Consider the following 17,516-nt stretch of genomic DNA (forward strand, 5'->3'; position numbering starts at 1 on the left):
AAGTTGTCCAACTTGGTCTTCGTGCTTGATTCACATCAGAACTACCAAAAAGTGTGGGAGATTTCATCTGATGCCTTTTGTGTCTCTTGAATAACTTCTCCTGCAAGACATCTTGAGTTCAAACTTGAAAAAAGATTATAGCCCAAAATACAGACTTTCCAGTGTTTGATACTTACATGAACCCATGAGAGGCAGAATCAACATTTCTTTCAGATAGAAAGAAGGCCACAGTTTTAAATTCATCTTCATATAGCCTGAGAATAAACAATCCTGGTGAGAGATAGGCAAAGTTCTATTGTATTTAAAAATCCTACTTAAATATTATAATCTGTTCATCACCTTTAAAAAGCTCTTTTTAAAATTTTTGAAATTTAAAACAAAAAACGGAAATGTAGTGGGAAATCCATGAAGGTTGAAATTCCTGTGTCATTGTCAATTTGAAATTCTTGTAATTAACCACATTACTGAATTAGTGGGCAACCTGCTTACCAAATCAATTTAAATATTCCCTTTCCCCTTATTTAATGTAAATGGACATGGAAGCCCTAAATGCTTATTGCACTTCGAAGAATTTGACTCGTGCCCACCCCAACCTTAGTGTGTCAGCTGATATGCTCCTGTTTATTGCAGGGGTGATTCTTTCCCTTCTTATACTTCCATGTCTTGAGTACCATCAAGTGATAAGAGGTTAGCGGAGGGAGGAAAGATTTTATAGAGGGAATAGCACTTGTCATCGCTAGGCAAATAGCCTAGTATTTTTTTGGCTCATCTCAAATCACTTTAAGCTAACTAATTTCAATTTAAGAAACATATTAGTTCCCTACAATGTGCCAGACCTTGTTCTTTAGTAGCCTGGGTATAAAGATTAATCAAAACAGGCCCTAATATGAAGGGATTTGCTACCTTGCAGAAAAGACATGCACTTAATCTAATGTAGTAGGTTGAGTTCTTTATTAATAGAATGGACAAAGAGCTGAGGGAATTTAGAGAAAAAGGATGAGCTGAAATGATTCTTTTTTGTGGTTTTTAATCTATATGAAAATTATCTTAGAACTCAGCATACAATCATAGAATGTTTTTGATGTAAAGGATTTTAGGGAAAATACTGAATTTTTTAGCATTTGAAAATTGAGGTCCAGTGACTTATCCAAGCTCATACATCTGGGGTTTGTTAAAGTGCAGTTACTGATTAAGGATTTAGTATACTCCTAGAGGTTACCATCTAGGCAAAACTTTCCTAATGACTAGAAAGCAAACAGTAAAGATCTGGATTACATAGCATTCTCCCTAGTTGCGATTGGATTTCAAAGAAATGAAAGAGAAATGTACGCTGATAGAAATGGAGAGTGCACTAAAGGAGTTATCAGCAAATCAAGCCTTATATGTTTGGATAGATGGAAAGTTTTAGAGGAAATCAGAGGCTGGATGAACTTGAAGGAGCTGTGATACGATACTCAGCCTGTCAGTCTGTCTATTCCAGTGTGTGGTTCTTTTGTGGTTCTTTTGTGGTTCTTTTCTGCCTTTTCCTATGTACTCTCTTTTACACCCTTACAGAAAACCCATGAGGCCAGCATTACAGGCAGCGTATGCAGATGCTACTGAGGAGCCTGATGCGATTCTAGCCTATCCGTGAGTGACAGAAGGTTATGGCAAGTGTAGGGCTCATTGGAGGAATGGCGCACAGCGGGACTGTGCTGTGTTTGTGTGATGATTAGCACGAAGATGATAGCTGACGCTAAGAGAGTTGGTCAACTTTCCAAAGTAGTAATTAGGTAGAGAAAGAAAGGAGGACAATGGATAGCTCTCTGGAAAGTATTTCAATTAGAAAATATCAGTAAATTTGTAGGCATGATAGCTTCGTCTTATTGACAGGATTTTCTTCCTAAAATATGTATACTGCTATATCATTGTTATGAACTACCACATTTGTACATAAATTTTTTCTACTTTACTCTGTCATCAAGAAAGTCTTCCATGCATCACGATACACACATGGGTTTGAAGCTTCACTGTAGTAGGAGGTGCAGGTCTCCAGCCATACAAAAAGAAAGTTCTACAGGGTTTGTACTAAGTCAGAAAGTTCTACAGGGTTTGTACTAAGTCATGCAAACAAAGAAAAAAAAATGTGGACCCTAAAGTTGAAGTGTGGGATGTTGAGGAAAAGATAACGTGAAAGGAAGTAAAACTTTAAAACATGATTGGACGCTGAGCTCAGTGGAGGTAAGGAAGGAGCCCCATTGTTAGAGTGGGTGGCGAGCTTTTCCTTCTGTCCTTGCTGGTTTTAGTTCCAATTCCAAGTACTGCCCTGGGTCCCCAGCTACATTAGAATCTGTTGTGCTTTTATTCATTCAACAGATACTCTAGGTATATTTTTGGTATATAAGATTTTGAATGATTTTCTTCTTCTGGCTTTAATTTAAATAGTCTTATGTATGGACCTGTCCAAGAATTTAGGACTCTGTCCTTATTAGACTGTTTCTTCACTATCAATTCTCCCACTCAACTGGAGTTGAGTAATATTTGGCATTGAGGTGACATCTAATATAGAAGAAGCTACTTTTTCTATTTTGATTAAGTTAAGTGATTAGAAGTAAAAACTAGCAACAAAGGAATGAGTAGTCCTAACAATTAGACCTGAAGTGAAATCTCAAATCTGTTGGTAAAACAGATTGGGGGTGTAAAAGCTGGACGTGCTATTTCTGATAATCAGTAACATTTATTGAGTCTTTACTATGTGCCAGGCATTTTTCCAGGTCCTTTATATCCCAGTGAGGCTGATTTTATTGTTACTGACCCTATACATAAGGGAGTGGAAGTAGAGCAAGGTGACATAGCTGAGTAGCTAGAAAGAGGGAAAGTATGAATTTGAACAAGACAGAATGACCCTAAAGTCTTTGCTAACCTCCAGCATCTAATGCTAAGTTGAGCTTTGTAACTGAGCTGGACATCTGCAGTGTCCTGAACTGAACGCTGGAGCATCTTACAGCTCATGTTGCAATAAATTGAGTTTCCCATCTCACCATGTGCTCAAGTGACATCTGGTCACCCTCAGAGAATTGGGAAGAGCAAAAGGGTCCAGATTTAAAGGCCTCAGTCAACTTTAGTTTGATCCAGGTTGTGGTGGATACAGAGGGTACCAGTTGGAAGCTTTTATTGGCTTTAGATAGCTTTCTTTTTATTAAAATAGACTCTACATAGTTTAATGGATGGAAGAAAGAGTTTAAAACAGAATTTCAAGCTGTGCCTCGCGGTGCCAGCACTCGGGAGGCGGAAACCAGAGATCACTTCAATGCAGGAGTTCAAGACCAGTCTGGGCTGCAGAAGGAGACTCCATCTCCAATAAATTCAAGAAGAAAGAGAAAAAGAATTTCAATTTGAATATGAAACACGGCCTTGTTTCACATTTAAAGTCAATTGGACCTTAAGGCCTTTGTGAATAGTAAGAGAAGCAGTTTAGTAAAAAAGCTAATAGTGAATAATTATTTAATTGCAACCTAGGATTTTGATTTGAGAATGATGTTTCTTCAGATGTTTTTGTGACTGATCCTGTATTTTCAAAATGTCAGTGGTAGAGAACCTTGTTTTTGGTTTTTTGGGGGAGAGCAATTAATATCTATAAGAATCTTTTTGATCTTATATTGTACTCTTGAAGTATTTATATAATTATAAGCTCATATCATTTTCCCACTAATTATATGTTATTCTCATTATCATTTATAAGAGATATATATTAATACTGTATATATACTCAACAAAGAAGGCCTCACTCAAGATATATGTACCTAGGATTTGGTTATATGGGACTTGAAATATCTACAAGACCTTTAGGGAATTTCAGTGTAGATGTCAAGATAAATCACATTTCAATCACAAAGTGAATATTGCTCTATTTCATGTCTATAAGGAGCCAAACATGGTAATATGGGGGGGAGACAGAGTTTAATTGAGATACAGTTTCTCCTTTATAGATGCTCGTGGGCCATGAGGAGGTTGGTAAGGACACAGCTAATTAAAATGCAAGGTAATAAATGCTGTGCATCTGGCAATTAGAACCTTGACGGAGTGCTAGGAAACCTTTGTTCAAAGGAAGCCAGCTTTTGTGGGTCCTTGCTGCAGGGTGGTGGTTGCCGTCTTCTTTGGTTTCTGTCATTTATTTAAGCGAATGGCACCCAGTGTTTGCATATTTGCAAAGCATTTCTTAGTCCTCTCTGTTGTTCTTCTCCTGCCTCTTGTCCTCCCTCCTTCAGTGAGGCTTGCTGCAGCGGTTCCCAGCCCTCCCACGGAGGCAGGTTAGACGCGGGTGCTGAGCTCTACCCACTCCTGCCGGCTCAGTGGGTTCTGAGCAGACTTGAGGAAGTTCCAGTCTAGGACGGGGACCTGGTGTCTCCGAGTTCTGTGCAGTTGGGTAGAAGCGTGGGCTCTCCTCCACGTGCCAGCAGATTCTTTACCGCCCTCTGTGACCCCTTTCCCAGTCCCTCCTCCTCACCAGAATCACTCGATTCTCTGCAGCAGTGCAGCCTTTTCCGACTCTTTCGACCTCTGCCCCTTACCCAGCTGCGTGCTGCGCTCACATTTCCTACTGTAGTTTTAGCTGTGACTTGACTTTTTCTACCGACTGTTCTCTGGAAACCCCTTCACGCGCACTCCTAGAAGCCATGATTCACCAGTTCCCTAGGGATCCCTCAGGCCAATCAAATTGACACTCAGAATTAACTGTCCCAGTGGAGCTGGTATCGTGCTACTCGCTAGCGAGGTGACTTAGCCTTGTAATGTCTCTGGGCCTCACGTGTAAGTTGAGTTACTAACTAGAATTTTGCAGCATTGATTGGGAATAGTTTACATGCAGCTTCTGAAAGTCCTTGCCCTCTACCAAGTACTCAGTTAATGTTTGTTGAAACCAGTAATAGTGGACCTCATTTTCCGAGCACATAACTGGGTTAGCCACAGAGAACCAAAGGATAGAATGTAACAGTTGTCTGCACATGGAGCTTGCTCGTAGCCTATGAAATGTACAGCTTGGTGGTCTGTTGGTGTACTCAGCTCCACAACGTGGGGTTGCGGTGACATTGTGTCCATGTGTCGCAGACCAGCCCTGACAGAACATCTCACTGTTTGAGATGCCATGGTGTGGTTTAATGTTCCTGGAGCTTACAGTTACATTATGGAACAATTAAAGAAACAATTGGTGATATCCAGATTCTTATTTAAGTTGATGCTTAGATGCTACCAGTTTTTTATGAGCAGCTTCTTTAGAATGAATTTAAGCATATGGTGTCCCACCGTATTCAAGTTCATGCTAACACTTGATAGGATCCAGCCTGTCAATGAATTATCCTAAGAGTGTACTGCTTAGAAACATTATTCAGCAATCCTTTTATTCTTGTGTTCTTTTTTTTTTTTCTATTACTTTTGGTCAACTTGTGTAAATGTGTTTTAGGGGTTTATTAAGAATAATAATATGCGGGCTGGGGATTTAGCTCAGCAGCACAGCACCTGCCTGGCAAGCGCGAGGTTGTGAGTTCAATTCCTGGTACTGGAAAAAAAAAAACAAAACAAACAAACAAAAGAATAATGATATGTTCTATTTCCTACATATGAAAAAGTTATGAACTACTCTTTATGCAAAACACTTGGTTATAGTCATTTACATAGTTCATAATCTGCATTTTTTCTGCTTTATTTGCATACTGTTTAATTTTATGAAATTGATAATTGAATGGTTTTAATTATATAGTTTCCAAGATGGCTTCCAAGATGGTATTCCCAGACTTTTGGAAAACTGTAGTATTTAACCTGTTTGAGAAGTTCCTGGGTTGTAATCCTGGGTTTTACGACTATTTCAGAAGGCTGAGGAGCTTTCATGAACAATAGTTGTGCTTTTGAGTAATGCAACACCTGCTTCCATAGGCAAATCCTGATGTGCTAAATCCCAGGGTCAGTCAGCAAATGAGACAGAACCTGTGCTTAAAGAAATGTACATGTAGTGTAGGTGAGACAGACTTACATGTAATTCCGTTGATTGATATAAGAAAAACACAAATAAGTATAAAAATTCAAAGTAAAGGGAGAAATTACTTCTCTATCTTACCATAGAATTCTGCAAGATTGTGTAATATGGGCAGTAGGGTTTGAATCTGGAAGTCGGAGGAGGGACATGCCCTTTGTTACTTCCAATAGTACCTGTTCCACTAGTCTGCAAGTTTAGATTCTTTCAGGCCTGTATAATCAGCCAAGGAAAGCAAATCAACTGTAAAACATTCAATTTAGAGACCATTATAGTAGATAAGATGCTTTATTTTATTTAAACTCATGACCTTTACACTAATTGGAAAGCATCAGAACTATCAACCTGTGTAGACACTAATAATATCTTTGTGGAAATTACCGAATTAAGTTTTGTGATTCAGACTGGGAAACCTAGGTTTTTAACTTAATTTATAAAATGACTGTCCTTGAAAATCCAGTGTGTTTTGTCAAATAAATGTATATCTGATTTCTAATAAACTCACGAGAAGCAGTTATTCATTTGCTGCTTATCAAACCTAACCACGGTCGTTAGGAGCAGCTGAGTGAAGGGAGTGACGGTGCGCCTGTGACACGCGTCCCTGCGGGAACCACGTTTCCAGGCACCCCCACCCTGCTCCCTGTGTCACTGGTCCTCTGCGGAGCCCCTGTTCTTGTGTCTACCTCATTGTTACTGTGTGACGTTACTACTGAGATTGTAGCTGGCGTTCCGCTATGAGACAGTACAGATGCTGGTAGCTAACAGACACGAAGCTAACCGCTTGACAAGATTGTCTCGTGATTCTCATAAAATAGGTGCTGTTGTCACCCGTATTTCATAGATGGGGAAACTGAGGCGTCAGAGAGCTGAAACAGAGGAGCCAGGATTGAAACCCAGGCTGGCCAGCTCCACAGCCCACACTTTCAATCTCGATGCTTGTCTGCTTTTCAGAACCGCTTCATACTGGAGGAAAAATGATGAAATCTGTAAATTCCACTTTATTTATTAAATGTGACAGGTGGTACTGGTGTGATTAAAATATATGGTGAGTATTTAACTTTTAAAGTTTATGACAGTAAAAGACACCTGGCCATTAACCCTCTTCTCAGTACCCCCCCCCCACACTTACTTTGAACATACTCCTTCCACTATTCTTGCCGCTTTCTGAAACAGTTCTGGAAGTCCTCTTTTGCAAGTATCTCTTTAAGATGTGGTCAAAAATACGGTGAATGCTACTGCCAACTGCCATCCACAACAAAGACAGACTCTTAAAAAAATCACAGTGTCTCCTCCTCCCCCTTTTTCACTGGATCTGGGACAGTGCAACTTCTTGCTGTTGCCCAAGTCAGAATGAGCATGACGGGTAAACATTTTGAGTCCATTGCCAATTGATGGCAATGTTATCTTTTACTGTAATAATTTTTTAAATTTAAACATCGACAATAGTTTTTGCTCAAACCTTATATAATATGCCCATTATGATCAGTGTGTTGGATACCAAGTTACTCTACTAGAATTTTGAATTGGTTTGTTTTCTAAACTTACCACAAACCATAGGACTTTGCCACAGTTGATTTTGTAAACTATATACTGAAAAAATACACTGTACATTATGTGGAATAAAACCGCAAAAAAAAGAAGCTTCAAATGTTAATGCTCTACTTGTGAATCACATAGGATCCTGCCTGTGATCATGTCATGAGGCAATTCTGTCAGTCTGAGTATATCCTAACGGGTTGGGGTCAGTCTGAAGTGCAGCGGGACTTTTTGGGCAGTCCACACTGACACCCATTACTGAAGCCTGTGGAATCCCTTGGGAATCAAGACTGCCCGTCCACTGGATCTTTCATAGGTACGGTATTTTGCGGGCCCCTTTCTGGTACACATAGGCCTGAGGGACCAGCCGTGTCCCCTCAGGGTCTCCATCTGGCCTCTCTCCTTCCTGAGTGTAGTGTTTTTCCCTCTGTGCTGCATCGGACAAGGGACCTGCTCAGCTGTGGGACCTCCACCCAGGCCCTGTGCTTCTCCGCTGTGCCCCAGGAGCAGACGTCCCTCTGTGCCCCATATGTCTCAGATCTCTCGCCTCGCTTCTGCTTAGTCCTCCTGTCTCTGCTCTGTGCAGAGGGACCAGAAAGCAGCTCACTGCGAGCGCTAACGGAGGCAAAGCCGTGATGATTTACTAGATGACAGTATCACCTCCTTTTTCCCTTCCACTTGGTTTGGTGATTCTTAACGGAATCTGACCGTAACAACAGACTTGAACACAGATTATTTTGCAGGATAAATAAACCTTTGAAGCTAGATTTTTGAACCTTCGTTCTACGGACCCCAAACTTTTTCTTTCCTGTGGAGTTGGAGCTGGGTTCATGTCTTCTTCACTTGTAATACATAAGCCCTTTTAGTCCTTAACTTGATCCTAGCCAGCTCGCATAGCCGGTTCACACTTCTTCATCTCCAAAAAACATACGTGTTAATTTGGACTTTAGTGATCTTTTTTAAAAAATCCTCTTGTAGTCATAACTCATAGTTCATCTAATCTTTGTTGGCTTCATCTATCTTAAATTTGCAACATACTATGCAGTTCCTCCGAATCTTGCCTGTCTCCTAGCAGAATGCTGGGTAGGTAAACAGATGATCAGCATATCCTGTCTCTTAAGAGTTCTGGTGCACTCAATGATTTTTTTAAAGATTGTGACAGAATTTATTAGGTATAACTGGCTTTATTGTTAGAGCTAATAAGTATCTATAATGTGAACCTCTGACTATATGATTATTTACTTGAAAGAAATATTAACCAAAGGATGTTAAATGTTACAAGTTGTTAGAGTATTCAGGATTTTTGTCATCATTGAATATGCAATATAGGAGGATCCTACTTACACTGCTACATCTTTACTTGTGTTTCCTTTCCTTTTAATTAACCCAATCATTTGTTTGGGTATCTTAAGGAATAGTTTGCATGCATTTGTATTTGTAGCCCTTTTTCCTCCCTTTTCAATTCATAGCTATGTATTTTTTTATTATAGGAATATTTAGTGTCATTGACAACACAGTTGTTTCCATGTTTGCTTGAGTGAAATAGCGTGTAGAACATAATATTTTGTGTTTTATTTGCTAAAAATAGACCACATTTGTTACCAGTTTAAAAATGTAGAGACTATCAGCATTTTCCTCATAAATTACTATCAGTGTATCCTTGAGATTCTTAGAAACAGTCTTTTAGATGTCAAAACCAGCTGTAGTTTTCCCGTGGTGTATATGGAGTCCCCAGCGACAGTGCTGGCCACTTAAGGTCGCAGGAAACAGCTAACTTACTGAAGCAATTTAAAAATAATGGAAATCATATACAATCCCAAAAGATGAACGTGTAACTCGTGAGTTTATGATACATCATCAAGTAATGTGGCAAGAAAATAATTTCAGCTACTGAAATGTCCATCCCATGATTTTGAATATCAAACTAATGTAATTTATAACTAAGCACATAAGATTTTGTAGTCTACTTGAAGTCTTGTATAAAATGTTTCATGTATGTAGAATTTGTATCCAAAGTGCTATCTTAATGATGTGTCACAGCCTCAAACGTGTTGCCTCGTTCGTTTTCGTCCCTGCCATGTTGCCCTCTGTGCTCTTCTACCAAAAATAAAAGGCAAATATAATCATTTCCTGCCGTACGCCCTGTGCTGCACGTTGTGACTCTCCTTGGAAGTGAAGCCTGTCGAATACCCCTTTGGGGTCTTAGTCCTATCCTTTGCACAGTAGACCGCGTAAGCTGAATTCCAAGAAGAAAACGCTTTTCTGGGTGGCATTTTCTGTATACTTGGGTTTTTTTCTTAACTTTAGTGAAATTGTGGGGACTGGAAGAGAGGGCTTTAAGACATACAATTTCCATTCACTGAAATTCCTTAAACTACTTGAAAATTACTGTTAAAACTGTTTCAAATTTCCAGAAAAAGAAAAAGACTCTTATAAACAAATTCTTTGCAGGTGCCACAGCACCGGATATATATTTCAAGCTAATAATCAGGGCTTCCTGTGGGTCAGGGTGTCATATCCCAGTGGTGTCTGCAGAGAAGGAGGTTATCTTACGCAGCAGCTGGATAACCCCGTGAACAGTTCTGAGCGGGTGAGACAATAGGACTGAATTCTGGAACGAAGCTTGAAATACACTGGAATATTGTTACATGTGAGAAAAGCAACTTTTTAAAATAAATGTTGCCGCCTTTTGACATCATCAGGCGTATTCGGTAGTTTTTTTAATTGGGTACACTTTAAGAGTATAGATTGAGTAAAGGATGAGATGCATCAGATATATAATTGTATATTTAAATACATAAATTAAAAAATAATTTCTCACATACAGGAGGCTTTTATTAACAAAAAGCTGCTGAACATAAAGCTCTAATGTGTGTGTTTATAAGTGAACACTGCTGAGCAAAAATTGAAATATTTTCTCCATTATTGACACTGAATTGACATTTCCTAATGATAGCAAATTGTCACTTTCCTAGTGGTTGTTTTTAGGTTTTGAATATAAAATTACTTTGAGTGAAACATAGTTACAATAATACAGAAGTTTTTAAAAATTTCTTTGCATTACTGTGTTTCTAGCATAGTATTTTCATAAAATATGACATACAATATTACCTTTGTAAAAGCTCAAATTCTTTCCAAGATTTTTAATTCTTTCTTTGTATGTGCCTCCAAAAAAAGGTTTGCCAAGCTTAAAGATACAGTTAAATTTGAGTTTTGTGTGTGTGTATAAAATTAACACCCCAAAGTATTTTTAAAGGTAGATGTGAATTTCTTTGATATGAGTTGAACAAGAAAATCCACACTATCATGACTTACAAAGTACACTTTTCAGAGAATGTCTCGGTTCTCAGTATCATTTAAGCATATGGCAGTGAGATGAAATCGTTAAGATTTTTATACCCTCTTATGTACATTGTGTTTATTACATCAACATTTACTATCATAGGAGGTGTTATGCACAGTGGATGTTACATATGGTAATGTACACTTGTTTTCTTGAAGCCCATAATATTGTGAGCCTCCTAAGTGAGGGATTTCGGAAGCCTGTGGTCAGCCAGTAGAGGCCACTCACGGCTTGCTTCTGAGACTGGACAGCCCTGTGAGATTTCTCAACCTTCACTGCTGTCGATTACCCTGAGCTGGCGAATCTTTGGCTGCTCCAAAAATTGCCACTGTGGAAAGTATGAAAAGAGTTGTTGTACTTGTTGTTTCATTATGTAGCGGTTAATCTTTTCTATTAAAGCATTTAAATCACTCATTAGCAGTCTATACCAAGACATAAGAATTTAACCACTTAACAATTAGAAGTGTTAGTACTCCAATAGGCCGGTATTTCTAAATTCTCAATTATTAATGCTGACTGTATTTCCCCTGAGAATAAAAGTGTCTACAATAAAAATTCAAAATAATTACATTGTTTAGTTTTAGATTTAAAGTGTAACAATTATATATACATATATATGTATTTATATATATATTTATATAAGCAATATGTCTATATGTATTTTGCAACTTTTACCAATTTAGTATAGTTGTCATTTTGATGATTCTTAGAAAAATAAATGTGTCTCTGTTTCTTGAAAATGTACTAGGATTACTTCAGACTTAGGTGAAGTCTGTGTCTTCATTCACCCGCTCATGTGAGGCTGGCCGCTCTAAGGTCAGCGTCTTCCCTGTGACCCGCGTCCAGATTCCTGCTAGGAAGGCTAATCCTCCACTGAAAGGAAAGAAAGCCTTGTGCTTCTCTGTGGTTTAGTTCCTGTGATGGGGGGAAGGTTCTTTTAAAAACTTTCTTTTAAAGGCATTATCTCACATTTAGATTGATAACTGTTTTTAAATAAGTAAAAGTAGTCCAAACTCTCTAACTTTTTCTGCATTCTTTCACATATACTCCTTGTGGAATATTTCCTCCCCTCTGGCTGGAGTTTTTAAGTATTGTGTGGTAGGAGTAGAGCCATTTGTTAGAGCACCTATAACATGTACTCTTGCCGTGGATTTAAGATAGCCCATCTGCTCCCTGGAAATGACAGACGATGACCGGAAAGTCCCTGGATGTATCATTCTAGGCTAGGGAATTTCCAAGATTACCTTCTAGGTTCAGGTCACCATCTCGTATGGTGAATCCCCAATATAGGAAACACCTGCTCTTTTGTGTATTGGCTTCCGGTAAAGAAAAAGGACTTAGTGGTGAATAGGACTTTTTAGGTTAAAATCTAGCTCTGTTTACACTCCCAGAGTCTAGGTTGGGCCTTCGCCTCCATGACTGTTCATTTTCCCATCTGTGCTTTGAGGACAATGATGTTGCGGAAACACCATACAGGCAGGCATGACCCGTACAGAATAAGTATGTCATTGTCATGACTATGAAAGCAGTAACATTTTCAGTAGTTACATTAATGCTTGGTGTCTTGTGTGATCACCATCCTATTCTTTGGTGGTTTGTTCATGCGGACAGCCTTCCTTGGAGGATTAAAGACTGAGTAGTAAAAATAAAGCGCAACAGTGTAGAACCCATAACTCTGACTGAAATCATTACATTTGCTCACTGTGTTCTTCTCTCCATTGTGTGTGTAGTGTTAATTCAGACAAGATAATGGCTACGAATAGTAGATGCCACATAGATGCTAATAAAAAGATATTCCTCAAAAGTTATACCAGTGTGAGCTCTGTTGAGAGGAGCCAAGCTATTTGTGAAAATTGCCATTTTAAGCCGTAGAACTGGTGATGAGAATCTGGTGTGCTTTCCAGTCCCATCACTAGGTCTTTACAGAATCTCAAACAGTAAGGCATTTTCTTAGCTGGAAAACAGAGTGATATATAAACTGAGTAGTTTACTACAACAGTTTCTGAAGCTTCAGGTAATGCAGACGTTCTCAAAAATGGATCATCGTCCTTCCTGAGCGTTTGTTGGGCGAGGACCTTGTGCTGACAGGTGAGTCCTCACTGTGACCTCCCCCAAGAACCCACAGACATGGTGCATTTAGGACGGGTGTGCTATCCTTTGGCTTCTTGAGGCAGGAATGTGCATTTTTCCACATATAGTCGATAACTCTATGTGTTACTTCCATAGGAATCCAGAAAATGAAATTAAAATATGAATTTTCACATGAAATGTTTACTGCCATGATTCTTATTTTTAAGAAAGAAAACAACAAAATAACTTGGAATTAGGAGGGTTCTATAACTCAATACTTTATCATAACCTCAAAAAAGTAATTCAACGAAATAATGTAACTAAAATTAACCACCTGAAAGAAAACCACATACTCCTTGTTATATAGCAAATTGCGGCATAATTTTATGTGCACAGTGGACTCCCCATAAATATGTGTTGGATTATATCACAGAAGTCACGGGAGAACAAGGAGCAAGCAGGGGCTGCGTTAGGTGCCAGGTCACATGAGCAAGAGATAAGGGGTCCACCAGGGAGAGCTCTGAACGCATTTCTCGTTCGTTTTCATTTTACCTTCGTGGATGCCTCTGGAATGAGAAAGTTGACATGTGAAAAATAACAATTTAGAAAGTTAGATTTGGCAAGTTGGTAAAATGGATTGGAGCAGGGGAGATAAATTACATCTCTTCTATTAAATGAGATAAGTACTTTGTTTCCCTTTAATCTTATAAGTGCTGTTCTCTTTATGCTACTTGAATTGTTACCTGCAGTATGTGCTTTAAAAGGAATTCTAAAACATTTTTTTGTTTTTTGCATGTTGCTTTAAAAGTAATTCTGGTGTTATTTTCTTGAATCTGCTTTCTCTCCCTGAATAGATTGTGCCTTTTGTGAATTGTGACCATTCTGTAATATTAGGAAAATAGATGACACAATGAAATATTTTATTCATTCCCTCAACTATCTTGTAACAATTTTCAGCACAGCAATGTACAAAGCACAGGTGCCCTCATTTAAAATGCTCTTGGAAAATCTTCTTTTATTCAGCGGCGGGGGGTAAAAGATAAACAACACATTCATTTCAATAAGGATGAAAATTAATTACTAAACAACATTTAGCAGATTATCCTCTTGGCTTTTTTACTGAAAACGGATTTTAACACTAGCATCTAAAAGCAACTACTTTGCCCTCCTGCCCTTTTTTCCTACCCCCGGGGTTTAAAGTTAGATTTTTTTTAAACAGGCTTCTGCTGAGCTGTTTTCCTTCATATCTGTCGCGAATATCTGACTGACAGGTTTGTTGGACAAACGCAGTAGCAGCCTGCATCCAGGGCCGGCTCAGCTTTAAAGGACTTTGCTGCTTCCTTTCAAAGGAGTCAGGTTAATACTTGTCGTGAGAGAAGCAGGAAAGTTCTGGCCCTGACAAGCCAAGGGGAGGGCTGAGCCAGAGCCAGTGTGCAGCCCAGGGGCCTGGCTGACGTGGTCCCCCAGCCCCGCAAGATGGAGAAGCCTCGTCCCGAGTGGCAGCTGCCACGGTGTGTGTTTGTCAGCGTGGCCACTGTAGCGGAAGTGTGTTTGGGAGGCAAGTAAAATGTAGTGGCAGATCAAAACCGAGCCGAAGGGGATGGCTGTGCTGAGGGGACAGAAGAAACGGTGCTTGCTTCTGTACTTTTGTGAAGACATAACACGTCACTAATGTGCAAGTCTTAGTCACTGAGAATGGAAGTAGGTCGTCATTTCCAGTGTGGGACAACCTCTCACCTCTGGAGACTGTTGTGGCTGAGTTCACCGGCTGGGGAAGGGGATCTGTTGAGCTTCACAGCTGTGCAAGTTGTAGGGGGTTTGGTGGTGACAAAATGAAAATGAGATACAAATCCAGCCATTCCATTTATCTTTTGAGGAGTCTGAAACTGATATTTTACCAGTGATCAAATGACTAAGAAATTGTTTTTAATGTTTCTACAGATTGAGATAAGAGTTTGCCATTGATATCATTTAGCTGAATTTCCTGTGTATTGGAATGGATTGACCTTATAAATTGATAATGGAATCTGCAAAACTGGCTAAATTTTCACCTCAGACTACCACGTTTCTGTAACTTGACTATAAACAATCACAAAAACTGAAACCAATGTGATCTTTTACCATTATGTCTTAAAAATTATGTTATCTTGAAACCATCTATTTCTTTCTGCCTTTGAGCTGGGGATGGAGTAAGCATAGGTAATGAAAAGAAATATATCTTCTGTGTTTAGGGTTGTAGTCACTATTGATGTCGGTGTACTTAGCAAATGAATCATAAACATTCAGAGCATGTAATGGGATGTCTAAGGTCATCATCACCGAATATTGCCTAATTACATAAATGATTTTCTCTAGGGTTTTAACAATAACAAGAATTGGATTATAGAGACACCGTTTCTCATAAAGAACAGAGTAACTCTTCCTTATCTAATTTTAGGGAATAAATTTCCTTTCACACTGATAAACTTGATTATGTGAATATTTTATTGGATATTTAAAATGATGTGACTTTTTAAAATTTGTGACTTCTTAAACATTTCTGGAATTACTGGAAGGTCTATATTTTGGAGAAGAAAAGAAGCATGTGTAATTATTTACTAAAAATTACTACTTCATGTTGTTTACAGTGGCTTATGCCTCTAAGCCCAGCTTCCAGTGAGGTTGTGGCAGGAGGGTCATGAGTTCAAGACCAGCCTAGAAAACACAGCTAGACACAGTCTTAAAATATAACTCAACTGGTGGCCTTGGGATCAACACCCAGTACTGAAAAAACAATAATGGAAACAAAGCAAGAAGAAAGAGAAATGAATATGTTGAGAAGTACTTTTTATTTTTATAAATATTGTTATAAAAATAACAATAAATATTTATTGTTTATAAATATCTACCCACGATTGATGAAACAGTTATAAATTTTTATAGGGGTTGTTTAAATATGTTTCTTGGAGTTAATAATACCTTGAAGGTTTCTCCTAATAATTGTGTTAAACACTTAGTTTAAAGTTTAAAATATACTCAAACTTTAGGAAGCACTACTTTTCACAAGCTGAATTCTCCATTAAAGATATCCTCAGGTTTTAGGTAAGGTTGATTCCCACTAGAATATCATTTTTCTATTGAGGTGGACTGGGGCCATTGCCCTTGCCCCTTCTAAAATAATCATGACTAGATATCAATGTTGCTTTCTTTCATTTTAAAAAATTCGAAGCTGACTGTGCCTATTTTTGTGTGTCTTCAAAAGTAAAACCAAAATCAACTTGAAAGAATGGATAACCCCTTCTGTTGTTTAAAGGCCATTGCTAGGTAAATATATAAAACCATTTGAATAACTACATTTGATACTGTAAATCTACTGTGAGTTATTTGCCACAATTGAATTGAGTGGGTAGTTATTTTAGACATAGGTAGGATTTCTGAGAAATACACAGTGTGATTATTTCTGACTAGATTGAAAGCTTACATTTGTATTATGCTATAAATTAGTTATAAATTCTGTTTTATTGTATTCAGTTGCATTGTTTTCATCAGGCAATTTATCACATGGGTGTATGTGAAATTTCTACATTTATTAAATTTAAAATTATGTATTTCAAGCCTGAGCAAAACTTAAACATTTTTCTGTAAGTATAGCTTCAAGTAAACAAGCAATTTTAGTCCTGAAAATAGCTTCTGCTTCTGTCAACACGTTGTTTATTTTTTTCTCTGAGATAAAAAGTTCAGTTTTCTGATATTTGTACCGAGATAAAGTCAGTAAACAAGATTAATATAGTGTGGAAAAGGTTGTCAGCAGCCCTGGCAAAGGAAATAAGTTGCCTGTACGTAGAGCATACTGTAAACTGAATAAAAGTGTCAGGTCCGCCATGAGATAATGTGATCATGAACCTCTAACAAAGCATGACATAGGTTCAGTCGGCTTTTCGCACAGCCACGGTGTAGAAAATGGATTACCGTGTTCCCGGGATACCTGCTGGAATAGCGTGGAAACCGCATTCCGAGAAGAATGCGGGATGTGGTCCTGCAGTGGAGCCCGTGTTTACCTGCGGAGCTCCAGCCGGAGGCTTGTTATTGTCGTCGTCTATGCCCGTTTGCCGGCCTTGTGTTTCTCTGAATTCCAGAGAACGTGCCAGAGTGCTTGCTACCCAAAGAACAGAGGAAGAAACAAGTTTCTGAAAATGTGTCTCTTTGAGGCATTTTACTGCCTTTTCATTTTTTACCTGTTGAAATGGCACCAATACAATTAAATAGCAGTGCCTTTTCATTGCACCAAAGCATAACTGAAGGTGCTGCTGTAAGCTTGTGCCTTGCCCCTGGGATGGCAGACTCATGGGGCACAGTACTGTGCTTTGTCCCCTTGGAGAACCTTCCTGTAACAGAGGAATATTGTGAGATTCTTTAGAAATTAAAGTGGCAAATGTTATCAAGAAAGTATTTGAACTATTCTTTATCAGGTGTCTAACGATATTTAGAGATGAAGGAATAAAATATTGTTCTCCTTCGTGAAATAAGGCTTCACTCTTACACACAAACAATTACTAAGTTCACAGAGAAAAACAAAGCGTTATT

The 17,516-nt window shown here is 38.6% G+C and overlaps 1 protein-coding gene across 4 annotated transcripts in view; it reads left to right on the plus strand.

Moving 5' to 3' along the window:
• Positions 1–17,516, plus strand: part of Gpatch2 (G patch domain containing 2) — a 162,509-nt gene that overhangs the window by 81,337 nt on the left and 63,656 nt on the right. The gene's annotated exons all lie outside the window — the stretch shown is intronic.

Source organism: Chinchilla lanigera, unplaced genomic scaffold (assembly GCF_000276665.1).
Source record: "Chinchilla lanigera isolate Chin_1 unplaced genomic scaffold, ChiLan1.0 scaffold00005, whole genome shotgun sequence".
Taxonomy (NCBI): domain Eukaryota; kingdom Metazoa; phylum Chordata; class Mammalia; order Rodentia; family Chinchillidae; genus Chinchilla; species Chinchilla lanigera.